Consider the following 21,082-nt stretch of genomic DNA (forward strand, 5'->3'; position numbering starts at 1 on the left):
GAACATAGGGTATTTTATACAAGCAAATTACCTACCTTGTATAAGCCACATGTTCAAGTGAATAGACACAAGAAGCAAGGCATTAGATGGAGAGAAATTATATAGTAAAAATGAACTGCTTTGGTTTATTATTTTTTTGATAAAGTGCATGTATAGCATAGAAAGTACAAAATTTCATTTGGAAAAAAATCAGGTTATTAGACAGTATATAGAGTAAATTTTTGGAAAAGAAATGTGGATGCATGGAAAAAAGACTAGATGGGCACACACCAACACTGAGTGGCAATCTCTGGATGTTTGGATTAGACAAGACTGCTTTCCTTTTGGCTTATGTGTTTTTATCTTTGATGTTCACAGAGAACGTGCATCAATCAGTTTAATGAGAAAAAGACTCATGCAAAAATGCCCATTGTCTGTTTTTCTGGCTTGCATTAAGGTATTTCTGTTCCCTAAATTGCCTTTTGAAGAATTTTATTCAAGATCCATAAATCATTCTTATAAACCCAGAAAGGATAAGTTACCTGTTCTAACATTTAATCCTGAGGCTATTAGAAGCTAATTGTGAATAGGTGAAATAAGAGATAAATTTCATTTACATTAACTTACTTTTATGCTCAGTAAGGTCAAAGGTAAAGGTTTTGTCTCTTTCTGGTCCATAAAATATAGATTGCTATTTTCAAAGTACATCAACAGTGGTAATAGCTATTCCCATTAGTCAGTCATATAATCTTATGAAATATTGACATGATAAAACAATGCAACTGAGAAAAAACCAATAGACCACACATTTTATTGACAAAGAAATGCAGAGGCTTAAATTGTCTCTCATCACCTTTATACCTGATTGACATGTTATCAGAAAAATACAGATTTAAAGCTGGACATAATCAATGATTTCAAAACAATTTTTTAGTGCAGATAAAAATACAAATTCAATTCAATCCTTATTCATATTTGGGTTCATGCCACCTTTGACAGCTACATTTTATGGCAAAATGTACTTTAATTTTATTCAAACTTTTTTCTAGCTTTTCTTAGAGAATTCACTTTTTAATTTATGATACTTCCTTGCCCAATTCAAGCTTCATTCACTTTTAGATACTTTGGAAAGATAAATAACTGACATACTCTGCCATTCATGAGTAATGTACTGCCTGTAACTTAAGAAAATAAAATAGGTGGCCAAAGAGATATATTTGTTTTAGAAATAAATATGTATCGTATGTATAAGTAATAAAATAACAATAAATTAGAAATATGTCATAAAATGTTTTTCTATTTTGCTGAGATTAAATCATATACTGTAATATATGGTTAGGTCATACACATTTAAAGAATGAAATACCTTTGTCATGTCTTATGCTGAATATAACTATGTCTGAAGCTAAAGCATGCAAGTCATATGTTTAGATCTCATTATAGACCGCTATTTTTAGTATATATTCATTAGAAAATATTTTCTTTTGTTGGTAAAATATTGTGTTATCACACCACCAGTCAATAAAAAAACTTGAAAAGCAAGGATAGCTCCATGATGCACTTGAAACTTTTCTCCAATTTATAGGTCATGGCATAATGACTATGTTTTAAAAAAACAATAACAATAATCATTTATTGAGTACTTTCTGTGTGTCAGGAACACTCTTGGGCATACACTTCTTTACATACATTATTTCATTTAATCTTATAACCACCTGCAAGGTGAAAAATATTAATATTATCTTCACTTTACAGATGAGAAAACTCACATCGGTCTGAACTCAAAGCCTGGATTCTTAACTGCTATACTTCAGAAAATTAATTAACAGGTAGACCATGTATTTGTGCATGAATAAGGAAAAACCAGTTTTTCCTTTCTATACTCACAATCACTCTCAATACACATCAATTCTCTTGTAGACACCAACTACCTACAATTTAACTCAATTATGTCCTACAGTTAATTGATTTCTCACTGTATCCACCTGGAGATATTGTCAGATCCCACAGGTTAAGGGCTCAGTCCACCAAGATTGCCCCCACTTCAGATGCCAGTCACGAGCCCAGGGTGTGATCTGTGCTTCCTACTGGCGAGCTATAAATCGGAGGTTCCCATCACCACCCCTTCAAGTTCAAACATTGCTAGAGTGGCTCGTCAAACTTGGGGAAACACTTTCCTTACATGTACAGGTTTACTGTAAAAGAATACAACCCAGGAACAGCCAGATGGAAGAGATGCTTAGGACAAGGGATGGGGGAAGGAGGCGGAGTGTCCACGCCTTCTCCTGCTTGTCACCTTCCATGTGTTCGTGTGTTCAGCAACATGAAGATCTCTGAATCCTGTCCTTTGGAGTTTTTATGAAGGCTTCATTACCTAGGCACAATTGACTAAATCGTTAGCCACTGGTAATCTGTCCAAACTGCAGTCAAGAGGTGGGGCTGAAAGTTCTAAACACATGATTGGATCCCCTGGCAACCAGCCCCGCTCCTGAGACTATCTAGGGACCACCAGCCAAGAGTCTCCTCATTAGCATACAAAAAGACCCACATCACTTCACAGATTGCAAAGGTTTTAGAAGCTATGCGCCAGTAAAGGGAAGGGAAGGCAAATATATATTTCTTCTTATATCACAATATCACAGTGCCTGTATACTTGTTTCTCACAGTTATTCGCAGACGCTACTGGTGGCAAACACACATAGTGAAGTCAGAGACGGGAAGCTTCAAGTTGCCTTTATAGGGCCTGCCTTGCAGAGGCCATCTTTAAAGAAATTTCAAACATTGCACATCGTCTCCTATTTATTCTCTAGATCTGATTACAAGTAGACCACTTATAAGCATGGTCAAGAATCATAAATTCTATTAACCTGAGATAACCAAACCCTGTTTTTCCTTTTAGTGTTTGGAGTGTGATAAATAATAAAAGGAAATAGTAGACATAAAGATAGCCTCTCTGTGTTCATCCTGCCCCAGACAACTGGCTGAGCCAATCATGGTAATTCCATTCTCCTACTCAACAAGAAATTTCAACTGGCAATGAGATGTGAGGGGAAATCTCATGAGATTGGGGTCTGCTACTAGGCAAAGTTCTTACTCCTAAGAGAGAACTGCAGAAGGAGACAGGCTCTTTCTTTCTTCTAGAGATTGTTGTGACTGTACAGGACACTTACAACATCCAAAAACTTCTTGCTTTTAGACAGAGACAATGCTATTTTGAGAATGGCTCTATGAACTCAAAGACTCTGAGTTGCTTGATGACAGCATTTAGCCACTGAGAATACCATACTTGGACCTTATCCAGCCTCTGGGCTCACTGTTAAGTGAGATAATATATCTTCAATTTTTCTAAACTAGTTTGAGTTAAGTTTCTGTTACTTGCAGCCAAAAGCACCCTACTTATTCCAGTGGTAACCAAATAACAATCATATGCATGAGCATTCAAGATCCTTCTTAATTGACCAGAGTTTCAGTTAATACAGTTGAGTAATAAGCCATCCTAAAACCTAGTGGCATAAAACAGCCAGTTATTGTGCTCACAGATTCTGTAGGTCAGGAATTTGGACGGGACACAGAGGGACTAGCATGTCTATGTTCTATGATATCTGAGGACTGAAGTGGAGGTTTTGAAGTCCTTGAAGTCTTCAGAGACCTTGCAGACTGCGGGTTGGGCTCAGGCAAGGGCTCATCCACTCACATGGCTCATGGTTTTGCTGGCTATTGGCTAAGAACCTAGTTGAAGCTGTTGGCTGGAACATGCATCCTTGGCTTCTCCATGGGGCCTGAGCTTGCTCAGAACATGATAACTGGCTTCTGCAGGGAAGCATCCTAAGAGAGAGTGAGGGCCAGACAAAAGCCACGTCACCTTTGATGTGCTAACTTCCGAAGTCGCCCAGCGTCACCTCCACTGCAGTCTATAGCTCAGGGCAGTTACCAAGTTACATCCAGTTTCAAGCAGAGGGAACAAAGAAATGTCATTATCACATTGTAAGAATAGCATGCACATGGGGTGTATATTTGTATGGCCAACTTTGGAAATGCCATCTGCCACAGTTTGCTTCTGGCCACAGTAATTCACAACCCTAGCACATGCAAAATATACCATTCCTCTCCCAAAACCCTCAAGTCTTATTGCAGAATCAGCTCAAAGTCCAGGATCTTGTCACCAAAATCAGCTTAGGTCCAGGTGCAGATGAGGCTCACCAGATGCAGTTCCTTAACCATAGCACCTCAACTCTATTCCTCTATGTCTTAAGACTGTGAAGCACAGAGATAAGTTCCTGTTCCAGACATACCCAACATTCAGTGGTGGGACAGGCATAGAATGCCTGCTAAGGACAGCCCTTGTCATAAAGGGGGGACAGGGGAGACACACTGTCATCACTGTTGCACAGCAGTTCTAAAATCCAAACAGGTGTATACTGTCCTCCTGTTGATGAGAACATAGTCCCGGGAATTTTCCACCATAGCTCTTGGTTAGATTTCACCACCTGAGTTAGATTTCTTTTTCCATAAAATGTAGCACATGCTAGCAGCTGAGGTGTTTTCTTAGTCAGCTTCCTTCCCATAGAACCCAAAGATCTCTTTCACTTTATACTGTCTTTGTTCCTTTCCTTCTGACTGGGTAAAATTCTTTTAAAAACTTTGGCTGGGCGGTGGCTCACGCCTGTAATCCTAGCCCTCTGGGAGGCCAAAGCGGGTGGATCACTCGAGGTCAGGAGTTCGAGACCAGCCTGAGCAAGACCCCGTCTCTACTAAAAATAGAAATAAAAATTACCTGGACAACTAAAAAAAATATATATATATATATGTATATATATATATATATGTGTGTGTGTATATATATATATATATATATACACACACACACATATATATATAGAGAGAGAGAGAGAGAAAGAGAGAGAGAGAGAGAGAGAAAATCAGCCGGGCATGGTGGCGCATGCCTATAGTCCCAGCTACTCGGGAGGCTGAGGCAGGAGGATTGCTTAAGCTCAGGAGTTTGAGGTTGCTGTGAGCTAGGCTGACGCCACGGCACTCACTCTAGCCCAGGCAACAAAGTGAGACTCTGTCTCAAAAAAAAAAAAAAAAACTTTGTATGTTTCTTACGAACTAATTCATATGGCATTAGACAAAAGGCACAAATTTCTTCAAGATGAGCATTTCTCTATAATGATCTTGCTGTAAGACTAGTATGAAACAATGCCTTTAAAATCTTTTTAAACCCTATTGTTTTTTTGAGGTACCATCTTAAACCTTTCCAAGGCCTTATCAAAGGTTTTACAGGCACACTCTTGGTTTTATCATTATGAAATGTTTTTCTGACAGTATTCTGGATTTGATTTCCACCTGAAAAATATTTTCTAATTTGAGAATCTTAGAGAGTCGGAAATGAGAGACAGTTTTACTTTTATGTTTGGCAAGGCATGGCTCCTGTTTCCTCTGAATTTCACTTGAAAACTGAACAAGTTCACCAGGTACATTTCCTATTTTCCACATTTCTGCAGGTGACAGTGTTGATGCACTTTCCACTGTTACATGACAAGGGTCCCTGACCTTCGGCTTCCCGTATCACTGTCCCCACTTTCTTTTAAGACCTCACCAACAGCCTCTTTGAGGGCCCTCAGACTTCTGCTACCTTTATATTCTGGTCAACATCCCCCTGGAGACTCATTAGGGCTCCACTAATAGTGTCTTCATGCCTCCCAATCTCACATACTACTTAGTCCCAAAGCCATTTTCATATATTTTAGATTTTCGTTATGGTACCTCCCCACTTCCAGCACCAAAGTATATTCTTGTTACTATGGCTACATACCAAATTACTCCAAAAATTACTGGCATGCAACAATCAGTGACTGTGCTCACAGAATCCAAAGAAGGAATTGTAGAGATGGCTTGTCTCTGCTCCATAATTTCTGAGGCATCAGAAGGAAAGTTCAATGGCTGAGGGGTAGAATTATCTGAAGGCTCACTGGTCATAACTGTTGCCTGGGATTTCATATTGGTCTGTTGGCTGTAATGTCTACACAAGGCTTTTCCATGTGTCTTGGGCTTCCTTGCAATGTGTTTTCTGGTTCCAAAGCCAGGAGTCTTGAGAAGGAGCAAGGACCACACAGAAGCCACATCACTTACTGTGAACCAGAACCTTGTAAATCACCCAATATAACTTCTGCCAGATTCTACTGGTTGAGTTACAAAGTCCACCCAGTTTTTAAAGAATAGTCACATCAATAAATGGTGTTGGGAAAACAGAATATCCACATGTAAGAGAATGAAATTAGACCCTTATCTTATACCATAAATAAAAAATCAACTCAAAATGGATTAAAAACCTAAATGTAACACCTGAAACTGTAAAACTTCTGAAAGAAAACACAGAGTAAACCTCCTTAACATTGGTAATGGCTTTTTGGCCATCACACCAAAAGCTCAAGAAACGAAGGCAAAAATAAGTAGGTAGGGCTACACTAAACTAAAAAGCTTCTGCACAGCAAAGAAAACAATCAATACAGTAAAAAGGCATCCTGCAGATTTGGAGAAAATCCTGGTTAGTCATACATCTAATAAGAAGTTAATATCAAAATATGTAAGAAGCTCATAAGACTCAGTACCAAAAAAATAATAATAACCCAATTAAATGGGCAAAGGACCTGAATAGCCATTTCTCCAAAGAAGACTTACAAATAGCCAACGGGTGTATGAAAAGGTACTCCATGTCACTAGCCATCAGGAAATGTAAATCAAAACCACAATGAGATATTACCTTTTAGCTGTTAAGATGGCTATTATCAAAAAGGCAAGATATAATTATGAGTGGGGTGTGGAGAAAAGGGAATCCCTGTACACTGTTGGTGGCAATGTAAATTGGTACAGCCATCGTGGAAAACAGTATGCAGGATCCTCAAAAAATTAAAAATAGAACTGCCATATTACCTAGAAATTCCTCTGCTGGGTATATACTCAAAGGAAATGAAATCAGCACCTCATAGATATATCTGCATCCCCATGTTCATTGCAGCATTACTCACTATAGCCAATATATGGTAACAACCCAAGTGTCCATCAACAGATGAATAAAAAAGAAATTGTGGTACATATACGCAATGAAATATTATTCAGACCCAATAAAGAGATCCTGCCATTTGTGATAACATGGGTGAACCTGGAGGACATTATGCTAAGTGAACTGAGCCAGACACAGAAAGAAAAATACTGCATGATCTTATGCACATGTAGAATCTAAACAGGCCTAATGCATAGAAATAGAGTATAGAATGGTAGTTATAGGGGATTGGCCAGGAACAGAGAGAAGGAAACAGGGAGATGTAGGTCAAAGGGTAAAAAATTGCACTTCTGTGGGATGAACAAATCTGGAGATGCAACATGGCACACAAAGACTAGTTAATAATACTGTATACCGGAAGTCTGCTGGAGAGCAGATTTTAAGTGCTCTTAACTACGTAAAAAAGTTAACTATGTGAGATAATGGATATGTCGCTTGCTTATAGTAACCATTTCACTATATATAAAGTAGACCAAAGCATCATGCTGTACAGCTTAAATATATACAATTAAATAAATAAATGATTTTTTAAAGTGGGAAAAAATAGTCTAACCAGTTTCAAAGTGAGAGAACAAGACCCCATTTCTTGATGGAACAGTGTCCACATCATATTGGAAAAACAGAATGTGGGATGGAATATATAGATACAGATCCATTCATTATGGAAAATACAATCTGCTACAACTAGATTGGAGATATGTTTAATTAGGGGTAATCTCATGTCTATAGACCATAATCTATAGGCAGTTCCAAGATCATTGAATAAAATGTACAGGCTGGATGAGATGCCTGAGTCTGACCACTGGCTGGGTCATCTAGACCAAGATTCTATCCCTTTCTGGACCTCATTATTCTAATTTATTAAAGATATATTTGAAATAGACCATCTCTAAAGTTATTTCCACATCAAAAATATACTATAACTCATTCATTTTAAAAGATGTCTAAATGTTTTGCACCGCTTGCTGTCCGTGTGATCTTAGTTACTTAATTCTATTTAAACATCAGTGTCCTCATTTGGGAAATAAGTGTAAAAATAATAGTGTTTACTTCTCAAGGTTGTTACGGAAATGAAATGATAGAATAAGTGTAGAAAAGCTTAGAGCAAAACCTGGAACACAGTAAGGACTTAATAAATATTGCCTGTTACTTAATAGAGAATTCAGTCACATTTTGACAACCATACTATTTTGACCATTTGGGAAGCATATAAGTCACAAAAGAGGTGACTTTTATCAAAATGTTAAATCAGTCTGATATAGACACAGCCCAGATACATATAACCCCAGTCTCAAATAAATGTGAAAAGAAATTGCTCTTTTCTGTTATTTTTAATAGAAAATATTTATTGGTGCCAGACCGGGTGTTAAAGTTTTATATGCATTTGATGCTTACATAAACCTTATAAGGCAGTTTTTAGAATTGAAAATTACTATATTTACCTACCCTGTGAAATATTACTTTCTACACTGCTATAAATTCTCTGCATTTTTAATACTTTTCACTTTCCTGCACTACCAGATATAACAGGTGAAAATGTTTAACAGAGATACTGAGGGTTATTAATAGACATCATTAGTAATAAACCACAATGTTAATTTCATGCCCCAAATGCTTCTTATCTTGCTCCTAATTGAAAAGAATTCCTTGTCTGGACCTCTCAGCCTCATGTCACCCCCACAGCATAGCCAAGGATTGGTTCCCTTTCTTAAAGAGTTAGGCAATCTAAAGATGAATAGGAAAGGGCAGCCTTTCAAATGAGAGTTCCTAAAATAAGAGAAAAAAAATCCTAAAAGGTGCAAGATACAGAAATATCCCCTAATCATATGATGTCTTTATTCCAATCATTAGAGTCCTTATTTCAATCATTGTCTTTTGAATTATCAAGCTACCTTTTAAAATATGAAATGGTTTAAAATATTAAAGTGGTTTCTTGCCCCAGGACTTTTCAGAGCTAATATTTGTTGAGAATCTCCAGGAGGGTCTGTGAAGTATATCCTATATATATTTAACCTTGAAACTCATTTATATTGTTCTTACTGGACTGGTATTCATTGGAATACCATTCAGGGACTATTGGGATGGACTTATCAGTAAGACATTCTTGGCAGCTAATCGGATGGGAAAATGGCAATTTTTATGTGGAAAGGGAATAAGAGGAATTGGGGCAGACAGTCCTATATGGGGTGGCATATAGCACTCCAAATATCAGGATCAGCAGGAAGGGAAGAATGCCTGGAAACTGGGAACAGGAAGAGAGAGGCTCCCCCAAGTAAATTTATCTCACTTTACACTATTTTCTTTTATCTGACATGAATGAATGGACTATTCCATTGGTTGCACATGTGAACTCTAAAATGCCTGATCCAGGGACTTCATCCATGCTGATCCTCACTATTCCTTGTACTCCAGAGTATGAACTATCATCTATAAATGTGGAGCACAGACTAATTCAGTTATAGCAAATAGATTTCACTCCACTTGCCAGTGCTCATCAATCATAGTATCTTCCATCCCTTTTTGTTAATAGAAATAATTTTTTAAATGACTATATGATCTTTTATCTCATTGGTGATATGCTGGGAAATGGAGCCACTATCAAGTTCCCAGATCTGCCTTGAGTGTAGGTATAGAGAATGAAAACACAAGCCCTGTTATCTGTCATCTAACACTAGTGACTCATTAGATTCTGACAGTTTGTGATCCTGCCCCTGATAAGCTGGTGGGCTGCTGTTTTCTGGAGACCGTACCACCATCTTCCCTAGAAGAAGGAATGTAGAGAGAGGAGCCTAAGAGTTAAAAATAATCATAGTGACAGGAAAGCTATGGATATAAACATTTTATCTTCCTTTTAGGAATAAAAATACATGGCAGCTTATATCTTTATTATGGAAATTTTGGACTGGATACCAACTTCTCACAAACACAGAAGCTCACACTCTTACATGGTATAGCTTTTGATTTAAAGCATTGACTCACATAAGTATAATATATGCTGTCCATCTTTGACATTTCAAAATGTTCCACTTAATTTTACTTGATTAAGCCCTAATTTTTTAGCCTCGCTCAGCTTTTCACAATCAATCTTGCCATATAAAGCAGTGAGTCCAAATAACAGAAAGAGAGGAATTCTTCAAGTGTTTTTACATTTTAAAAAAATTATATGAAACTTCTTTTTGATGGATACTTCCTTATCATAAAATGCACTTGTGATATTTCTACTATACTTGCTTTTAGGCAAATTTCATAGAGAATTGGACCTTCAACTTCGGCAGGTACAGAATTTTAGCAGTCTAACTAGGAAGGAATGCTTACATGTCAGATGAAAATGTTCTCAACTAACATTAGGACACTTGGAGATTTTTTGCATGTGATTCCCCAGTACCTAATTGCTAGATGAGCTTTTTAAAAATATACATTTCTCTGCCAAATGATGAAAACCTGTGATTAGTCACACCTCTAACTTGCAGGTTTCTTCATTAGTTCACTCAGGACATATTTATAGAATACCTAGTCTGAGCCAAGTACTCAGGTAGAGCATGAAAGAGAAACACATTCATTAACTTCACTCATTCATTTAATAAACTTTCGTGAACTAGGCTCTGTGCTCTGTGCTCTAGAGACACTAGTGAATAGGACAAAGTACAATACGTGAGACAGACAATCGAATAACCACAGTGGTCAACCCAAGAGAGGAATGTCCATGAAACCAAAGCCAAGAGAGATCACGACTTGCCCAGGGTATTCAGTTGGTGATAAAGCTGGGCCTAGAATCCGCCTTCTGGGCCACTTTCCATCCTGTTCAGAAGTGACAATATTGATAAAGGCTCTCACTTCCTGCCCTCCCCCTATGCTACGTGCTGTGCCGTGTGCTCAGTTTATTCTCATACATGATGATTCCATTTCATTCTGACATCTTCTCAGAATGATTTTGGAAAGCGAATCCTCAGCAGTCTTCCAAAAGCCTAGAGGATTTGCCCTTTCTACACCACTGCCCCAGTACATATTCAGATACCTGAGAAGGGATCTGTTCTTCCCCACAAACTTGCATGTACTTTAAAGGCTTTGTACTCCCTGGCTCAGGTCCCTGCCCTGCTGACATGTGAGCATTTACTATGCCATGGAAACGGTCACCAGAACACAGTTCCCAAGCCTGGCTAAACACCGGAATCACCTTGCGGGGGGCCTTAGAAACTAAGTGTACCAGAAAAGCATGATCTAGCATAATGGTTCCCAAGCAATAGTCCCTACTCCAGCAGCGTCAGCAGCCTCTGGGAACTTGTTAGAAATTCGGGATGTTGGGACCCTTCCCCAGACCCTTACAGCCCAGCTATCTGCGCTCGAACAGGCCCTCCGAGTGGTTCTGAGGCAGTAAGCATTGAGCTAGGAGTTATGGAGTAGGTGCTAGGGATTATTTTTAATTACCTTAGATAATTCTGAAGACTAGTGAGTTGGGAACCACAAAGAGAGTGTTCCCCCCAACTAAAAACACCATTTGGGATGCCGCAGGGAGGTGAGGCAAATACTGTACAAAACAAGATATTAGCAAAAACATTCAAAAATAATAAGGGTGGAAAAACTTGGCAGAGGATTCAAAAACTGCACAACATTGCTATTAATTGCAGTACAATCAAAAGTCACACTCCAGGATGAAAAATGTTTATTTTGCAAGATAATCCTATTTTGAGAGCTTAAAAAATGATTCTTTCAAAGTTATCTATTCTAAAGCCATGATTTTTAAAGAAAAACAATTTACAGAATACATGTCCAAAATGGAGGAAAATGTTCAGTTTCACACCTTTTATCTTGAATAAAATGCATGGCCTTTTCTTTCCTATTAGTTTTCCTGTTGACATTTAATGTAACTTTAAATTATTATTGTTTTAAATGTTCATAATGCTATTTTATGTTTGTTAACAAGTGTATCTTTTTTTACATTCTTTAATAATTGAAAATTAATAGGATAGAGGTAAAATTATAAAGAACATAACATTCTGGATTGCAGACTGCATAGTGTAAGTGAAACTAAAATCCTCAGTGGCTAACATTTCTTACTTCTTATTAAAGATTCCAAAGTGAATGTCCCGCTGAAGCACTATAATAGGGTAATCTTCAGCACCCAACAGATACTCATTATACCCCAGGTCTGTGGCTACTCTGGTCCATGTCATTGTCCCTCTGAGTCTCTTGTGAGATTCGAGCCATGTGCTTCGACTGTGCTGAGTGTTTTACATGCATAACATCCCCCTCCAAAAACAACAATAAGTTTTTAGAGCATGAGATCATGGGTACCCCAACTTTCAGATGAGAGAACCGAAGCTTAAAGGAGTTGAGCCACTTGGCTAACTCAGCTGACTCCAGGCAGTCTGCCACCCGTCCCCTTCCTTCCCTGTCACTATCCTGCCTCCTTCATCCTACGGCAGTACCAGGACCACAATGGGCACTCAGGACGGCAGGGCTGTTTTGTTTGCTTGCTGTGTGTACACCTTTGGCTTGGGCTAGCTTAAGACTTTCAAAGCCCCTAAGTACAGAAAAGCTTACGTAACTCAAATTTAAAAACCGTGCTCCACTACAAAGTAAGCTTAAGAAAGTCCAACAAAGTTCTTATTTTTCTCATGATGACTACTCTGATGCCTTGTCAAAATATCAAATGTAAAAATTCTTTAAAATAAACATTTATTGCTTTTGCTTCTCTCAGGATACTAAAAACATACATAGGGTACAATCCAGAGTTGGCCTATTTCGACCTGACTTACTGAAGGAAGTTTCCTTTCTAGGCATTCCCCATACTCAGGGCTTATACTCAGTCTGCCTGGGAGGAGGAGAGGGGAGGCTGCCTTCTACCTGATCTTTGCTTTACTGCATCCCAGATTCAACCGACACTCACTACGAGAGAGCTGCAAGAGGGACCTACATGCTAGAGGATGCTCTCCAGGGTTTTCATATTTCACTACCAATTCAGATTTACCCACTGTAGTCAAAAAGGTCTAGGAGTCTCAACCCCAAGGACATTTGCTTAAGCATGGAAGCCTGGCTAACTGCATTCTTGTATGTGTGCAAGAGTTCCTGTGAGCACAGATGAGAGCAACAGCTCCAGAGCTATGTGCATGTGCATACAGCAGGCAAATACTGTCATCGTGGCATGACATCGTGGTATGCCAAGAAGAAGAAACCAGTCTTCAACAATAAATTGAACATAAAAACCTGCATTCGGCCCTTGAGCTTGGTTGTCTTGGGAAAATGGAAATTCTTTCTCCCAGATTAGCTTTCACTAATTTGGGGTCCCTCAGCATGTTGCCTGACCAACTCGCCCTCTAAAACACTAGCCCCCAAATGCCGTACATCCCTGAGCTCCATCCTGAACTTCTCACCTTGTTCCAAAACCTCCACATGAGATGTCTTTTGTGACAAGTGTGGGGAAAATGTGGCGAACAGTTAAAAGTGAATCTCTTACCTCTTTGAACTGTTTTCTTCGTACTTCGTGTACACAGATACACTTTTGATGTGTTAACTAGAAAATCTGACTAGAAAAGAACAAAGCAGCTGTCACTGGAAGGAAGACACTGACAAAAAAACCACACAGCCCTTTATTGAAGAACTGTCAAGCCGATCCTACAGTTCTGGGGTTGTCTGTGGTATTTATCAAAGACCTAGATCTGATGCAGGAAATTAAAAATAATAATAATAATGTCTATCCACTGGACATTTATTAAAGGAATCTAAAATTATATTACATTTAAAATAACTAAAATGGATATTTTAACAATTCAGATACACGGTTGTTTTTATTAGTTAAGTTATATATATATGCATATTTGTATATTCATGTTCATGCTTTCCTAACCACAAACATACACAGGTACATAGAGAAAATAAATAGAAAACATGTTACACACTAATTAAAAACCTATTTTTCTCACTAGGAGAGGAATCTTTAATGCATTTAGAAGGTTTTTTTTTTCCTCAATGTAACCTTTATTTTAATATTGATATACATAAAGAATTGAATCTTTTAAATATTTCTGAAATTGGCTTAAATGAAGTCCTTTCAGGCAAATAGATTCCTTCATTTCACATTGCTCTATTGACTCACAATACTTTACTGAATATCATTCCCAGCTCTAAATACACGCTTTTCTTGACTCCAGGCCTTTATAGACTAGTTGTAAAATTATGTGTTCTATGTGCTATTTGGGCCCAGTCCTGATTATTATATTGCATGGAATTCATTTACTTTTTTCTAAGCAAATATACTGTATGTAATAAGAGTGGTTTTCTTACAAAATTCCAATGGCATGAACATAAGGAGAAAAGAAATCTAGGAAAGAGTGCACAGATAAAATGTACGATTGCTAAGTCTAGCTAGAAATAGTCCATATATTCAAATAAATGTATGTCCTTTGTGTTTCTTTGCCACAGTGCCAGATGATAGGATAGGCTTCAAATCTTAGCTGTATAACCTAAGGGGTATATGTCTGTGGGCAGGTTATTTAACTTCTCCAAGCTTCAATTTCTTCTTCTGTAAAATAGAGATGATATCTACCTCGACAAGTGTTATTTAATGGAGGAATATTTACCAAATCAGGGGCCCCAGAACATTAGCTGCAAATGAAACAAGTAGATTACATGATGATAAAAAAAAAAAAAGAAAAACTGGGGAAGGGGGAATGTTGCTATGGTTAAATAAGTTGCAGAAGTGTTGCACTGAACAATGTAGAACAGATTTTTTTTCCTATGGAACAGAATGCAGAGCTTCTCAGAGCCTTTCACATGCTCATGTATTTTTATTAATCACAAATATAATTCAAGGTTCAGATTTCCACAGAATTATTTGATCTGGTACTCTTTGGTGATGAGTATTTCTAAGGATTAATACTTCTCAGAACACAGTTTGGCAAAAAAAAATTCAAAGGGGCATCTGGAGTCAACAGAAACTTTTAATGGCACACTTGGACTTGTTTGCATCTGAGCAATGTTAAAAACAACTGGGAAGCTATCTGGTAATTCAGATCACTGTTGCCTCAGTTGCAAAGTGATTTCCTTGGCCTAAATCCAGTATCCTTGTCGTGCACCCATTAAGAAAAAATTCTGTAGAGGATAAATTTATTAGGTAAATAAATACCTAGGAATATTTTTCCTATTAAGAATTTGTTGGTGGTTAATTTAAATTAGATTTCCTTCTAAGTGGTTTAAATATATTAATGTATCTAAACATTTATCAGGTTGGACCACGGACCAAGTAGTACCTAGACTGAGATCAGGATAAGCCCTGGGTGGGAGTTTGTTGGCCAGTAAGATGGATTGTACAGTCTTTTTCCCTGGACCAACCAAAAGGAAGATTTGCAAAAGCTCATAACTGAGGTCCACCATCCCTTGTTTATTCCCAACTCTTAAAAGCCAAAATACTGCATGGAACAAGGGCTCTATAAATATCTTTGTATAATTTAACTTTTCAGTTAATTGAAGGCAGGAAGAATTGATGATTCATTTCTCTCCTCTTTGAAAATTCTTTCCTTCTCTGAAAATTCCGACATTTTCAAAGTATCTGATAAATAATACCAAGTTCATTGGCATTTCAAACAGATAAGACGTTTATCTATTTTAAACCGTGATGAATGTCATATTTCCATTCAAATTTGGGAAGATCACATTTTCAGCTACCAACCGACTATGGAAAAATCCTTCAGACAACAATAACCTCTTAATTGAAGATTTCTCTTAAAATTTTTAATAGAATAATGTGGGTGTTATCCTCCTGAAAAACAAAATTACTTTTAATGAAGCAGTTCAAAATCAGGGCAGGAAAAGAGCAAAGAGTTTCCTTGAGGTTCTGGTGACAGTTTACATAAAAAGATGTTTTATTTTCTCTTCCCAGGGTGTACACCATCATTTTATCTTATTATTCCTGACATTCAGTTCATCATATTAGCATCTTTGTGGGAAACAAGAAAGCAATTAAGGTTTTTGCTCTTTATTCTTTAGAAGACAGAGATTTTGCGTTTCTTCAAAACTCTTAATGATGAGGCAGACCTGGTCAAACCAAATGCACAGGTTTTAAAATGCAATAAAGATAGAGCTTTAATAATTTTCAATTACAGTTATTCTGCAATAATGTTGGCGAATCTCATCTAAAAAGTAAATTATTCATTGAATAGGAAATGGGAAAGCTTTGGGATTGTGTGATTCTCCCATTTAAAGTTTCACTAAGATTTTCCTTGATAAGGTCCTTTTAAAAGATTACATATTTTATACTTTGTTTCTATCCCTTTTCTTCATTCATGATGCTGTTTCTACTTTTTAATATACTTTTCTAACAAAACACGGTAGTTATAGAGCAGCCATTCAGAGGGATCTATTCAGAATAAGTATTCATTCACTTGCTGCCAGAAATACTGATAATATGATATTTTTTATTTAGTTTTAAGAATACATTTTTCATTTTAAGCAAATGAAACTTAGAACCAAATAAAAAAAAAACTGTCTTTGGCTTTCATTAGAAAATTGGTAGGAAAAAGTCTTTCGTGTTGCCTTTGCATTAGCAAATCTTGCCTTTCATGTAAATAAATAGATCATTTATTGGAAAGTGCATAGAAGACAGCAAAACTATAGAATCCCAGAAAAATTTTAAATCAAAATAAAATATGACAAAATGAAAAAAGAGCAATACAGACAATTTCTTTTTAAAATAGGAAGCATTGCCTTTCTCCTAGAACTTGAAAACAAGTCATTAACTTAGTCATTTTCTATATTCCCTTTGCAATAATTTCCTATATTTATGCTCAGATAAATGCTAAATTCCTTATATCTCCCTGCTTTCCTTTCTCTTGCCATGAATTTAGTTACTTTTGTTAAATCTCCCTACCTTAAAATTGAAGAGGGTGTCACACATTTAACCTGGTGATTAGATTTGTGCAAAACTTTTGCAGTGAAAGTTTGGACTTGAAGACTTTACCTACGGAATTCTAGAACATATTCCAAACTTTCACAATATTTATGGGAAGTTTTCCTGAGTTCAATAACACATAAATTCAAAGTTTGCATCCAATGAATATCACCAACTTACGTTACAAACCCAAGCCACCATGTTTGAGATGGCAAAATCATGGGAAATCTGGCAGCCTGGGTCAAATCCAGTGATTTCTGTTGAATATTATTTCATAATCAATGTGTCTTTTTGTTTGTTTGTTTTTTCAAATCTTGTTTAAGAAAAACATTTGTGTACTGATTTCAATGGGAAACTAAGTTGGGACAAGGATAAGTAAATAAATTCCAGTGTCTGTAGACTTATAGGACAGAGATTACAAGAAAATCCTTCCAGCTGTCTCCATGTACTGATCTTCCTCATTCTACTTAACGTGCTTTGAGTTCATTACAATGTCAAAGACTTCAAGAACAAAACAAAAGAAAACGGAATCCACATTTGCCCTTAATCAGCACCTCTCAGCTCTGCCTCTCAAAACAAGATATGGATGTTTGAATCTTCATTAGCTTAATATAAGCTATATATTTAGGTATGTATGAATACATGAATATTGGGGAAATAATCTTTTTCATGGAAATACTCATGATGGATCTTTATAGAGGTAACTTTTATTTTAGAACCCTTTTGGAAAATCTCTTTACTGAGAAAATCAAGGTAGCGCTAACATAGCAATTACATGCATGGTCCTTTTTTTTTTTTTTCTTTTTTCTTTTTTTTTTGAAAGTGGAGATATTAATAGTAGCTACCTTGTGAGTTATTGAGATGACCAAAGGAGACAAACATCCAAAGTTTTCAGACCAGGCATTTAATAAATATGAACTAATGAATAGTGAATTATTCTTATGAATAATCAGAAGTAATAAGGCAATCTTGTTAAAGTTTACCTGGAGAAATTATGGTTTGCTGTAAAATTTAGTCTCTTTCAAGCATCATATACATGATTCCATAATTTCCCCAAATGATTTCATGGACTTGTTCTTTATCATACTCTCTCCCTCTCTCTAGGGAAATATTGACACAAATTTCTTTGATATGACAAGATTATTGTTAGTGACTATAAAAAATGTTCAGCAAAAACATGAAAATAAAGCACTTTCTGGCAATGCTAAAAGAAAGAATGTCCCAAAGGAAACTTATACCTTAAAACTTGAATATTTATTTAGAAATCTCCCTTTAAATAATTGATATCTTTATATATAGTGATGCTTTGAATCTCATATCATACTTGAATCATTATGGAATATTTTTCACACAGAGATTCATTGCTTATCATCTCTACTTGGCTTTTGTTGAAGATGTTTTCCTAAAAACCTTTCCCCAATGTCTTGATTTCTCAAAAATTCTACTTTTCCCTGTCTTCATTTTTTGGTGCAGAGATATGAATAATAAGAATGGACTAAACAGAGACACCAAGGGGTACTAAAATAGAAGCACCGTTGTGTGAAACTAAATGATCCCTACCCACTTTAGCTTAAATGAGTCTCTTGACAAACAGCATAAATAGAAAACTTACTACAAATGCCTTTGAGTCGTGTGTTTTATTGCCTGTTGGCATAAACAACTTATGTGTGTCTGTCTACTTCACTTTCAATTTTGATTTATATTTTGCTCTATTGACAAAGAGATTTAGTTGGAGGAAGACACATAACCAAATATTTTCTACCTGAAGCCAAAAGGAACATCTGGCAAGAGTACAAGATCTAAATGTCTCGTAGACACAAGGTAAGCTGCTCATCGTAATGCTTAACAAAACATGAGGTTGGCTTTAATCATTCTCATTATAAATACACACAAAGAGAACAGCACTCACCAGAGATTTAGGCTCACATGGTTCACAGGCTACTCAAAGTCCAATTCTCCTTCCCTCATTCTCTTCTGGTGGGCGCAAAACTGAGATGAATGAATGGTGCCTCCAATTTGATCCACTTGTCAATTCCAATCTCATCAGGGAGCCCTATGGTGTTATCAGCTCGGGCCACTATAACAAAATGCCACAGATTGGATAACTTAAGCAACAGACATTTATTTCTCACAGTACTGGAAGGTGGCAGTCCAAGTCAAGGTGCCATCAGATTTGGTTCCTGATGCGTGTCCTCTTCTGGCTTGCAGACAGCTACCTCCTCACCACATACTCACATGGCAGAGAGAGCACTCAGGTCTCATCCTCTTCTTACAAGGACAGGAATCCCACCACGGAAGCCAACCCCCATGACCTCATCTAACCCTCATTACTTCCCAAAGGCCCCAGCTCATCACAATGGGGGTTACTATCCCATTGGGTTTAAGGCTTCAACATGAGAATTTGAGGAGGTTATCTAAAAATTCAGTCTGTAACGCTTGTTTCAATGTGTCAGTGTACCAAATCTGCCTTCCAAAACTCAGAGTGGGAGATAAACCTGTATACTTTACATTTATGAGTGTGCCGGACCAAGTCCCTTAAGGCCAACCTCTCTCTCAATTATTTAAATCAGTAATCAAGTACAATACAAACAATAATGTCTTTAGATAAATATATAGTGAGATTTGATTATCTAAATTTTCAAAAGACATCTAATTTTGCCTTAGGAAATATATTGATTTTATATAATTATTTGTGAATTTGGTTTACGTGCAGTTACATAAATATAACCCAGCACATTATTTATTCTGGCTTTTAAGAAGGATGTGCATGATCAAAATATCAATGGCCTAATAACATGGAAAAATTAATTTAGGGAAAATAAGAAAGAAAGAGATTTATGTCATAGCATTAAAACAGCAAATTAATGCCTTTGTGTCTTTTGGATTTCTATTTTATCATTAATTATGGTGTGATAAAACTTCATAATTAAAATAACTATACCATATGCTGTTATATGTGTCCATTTGATTCTAAACGGAGATATATATATGTCCTTTCATATGCTTTATTCTCAGCCATCTGTGAAACCTAATCCTGTGGCAAACATGGATCAGCAGTTCTTCAATTCGATGTTACAAAGCGTTGAAATACTTGGAATCCTAGATCCAGCCATGTTCAATTTTCTATGTTGCTATTATTTCCTGTTCACAGAAGGCACGCAATACTCCAGAATGTGGGCATGTGAGTTCTGGCAACCACTGTGAGAAAAGAGTTTTAGTGACCTCATTAGGGTCCCTTGAGAACCTCACTCTGGCTTCCAAAGAGATTTTAGGGAAACCAAGTCAGCTATGTCAGCAGGTGTCTTTATATCTAAAGTCTGTCTTTTAAAACAGTATATAATTGGGGTTTTTAAAACCAATTTAAATATCAAACTTTTAACTGGCAAGTTTATTTATTCATAGTTACTGTGATTATTAAAATATTCAGATTTATTTTGCATTTCCTAGTTGATTTTTACCATGCTTTCTTAACAAAGTATGGACAAGGTCTAGACGTACCCAAGAGCACTTGACCTCTGCTCATCCATGTCACCTGGGGGACAACTGCTGTTCCACTCTGTTTTCTACCCTCTACTGTATAAGTCTTTTCTGCTATGTCAATATTCTTTCAGGTTAACTCACATAATTTCCAATCTCTTGGCTCACAATTGCTTCTTTACCTCACTCTTTCTTTCCTTCCTGGGCTTCAATTTCTCTTCCCAAAGCCCATCGTTTGGTGATTATTATAGCAGGGTTCTACGAAGGAAACATGCTCTGTGTCTTCACCCTTTACTCTTGAATAGTGGGTTTGCTGGGTACATAATTGTAAGTTCATAATTCTTTCCCGCGACACTTTGCAGATATTTCATTGTCTTCTAACACCTGCTATTATTGATGAGAACTCTTCTCTTAGTGGAATTATTGCTCCTTTCTATCTATCTCTTCTCCCTCTAGTTGTTTTTAAGGTTTTCACCTTCTCTTTGATGTTCTACAGTTTATTTATGATGTTTTTAGGTGTTTATTTATTTTTATTTACCTGCTTAGAAATTAATATAATTCTGCAATCTGAAGATTCAAGTCTTTTATTAGTAGTTCAAATTATTGACCATAATATAGCTTTTCTCCTATTAATTCTAGTCTTTCCTTCCAGAAAAATCTAGTAAATTACACCTTCTCAT

The sequence above is a fragment of the Lemur catta genome, chromosome 18, assembly GCF_020740605.2.
Source record: "Lemur catta isolate mLemCat1 chromosome 18, mLemCat1.pri, whole genome shotgun sequence".
NCBI lineage: Eukaryota > Metazoa > Chordata > Mammalia > Primates > Lemuridae > Lemur > Lemur catta.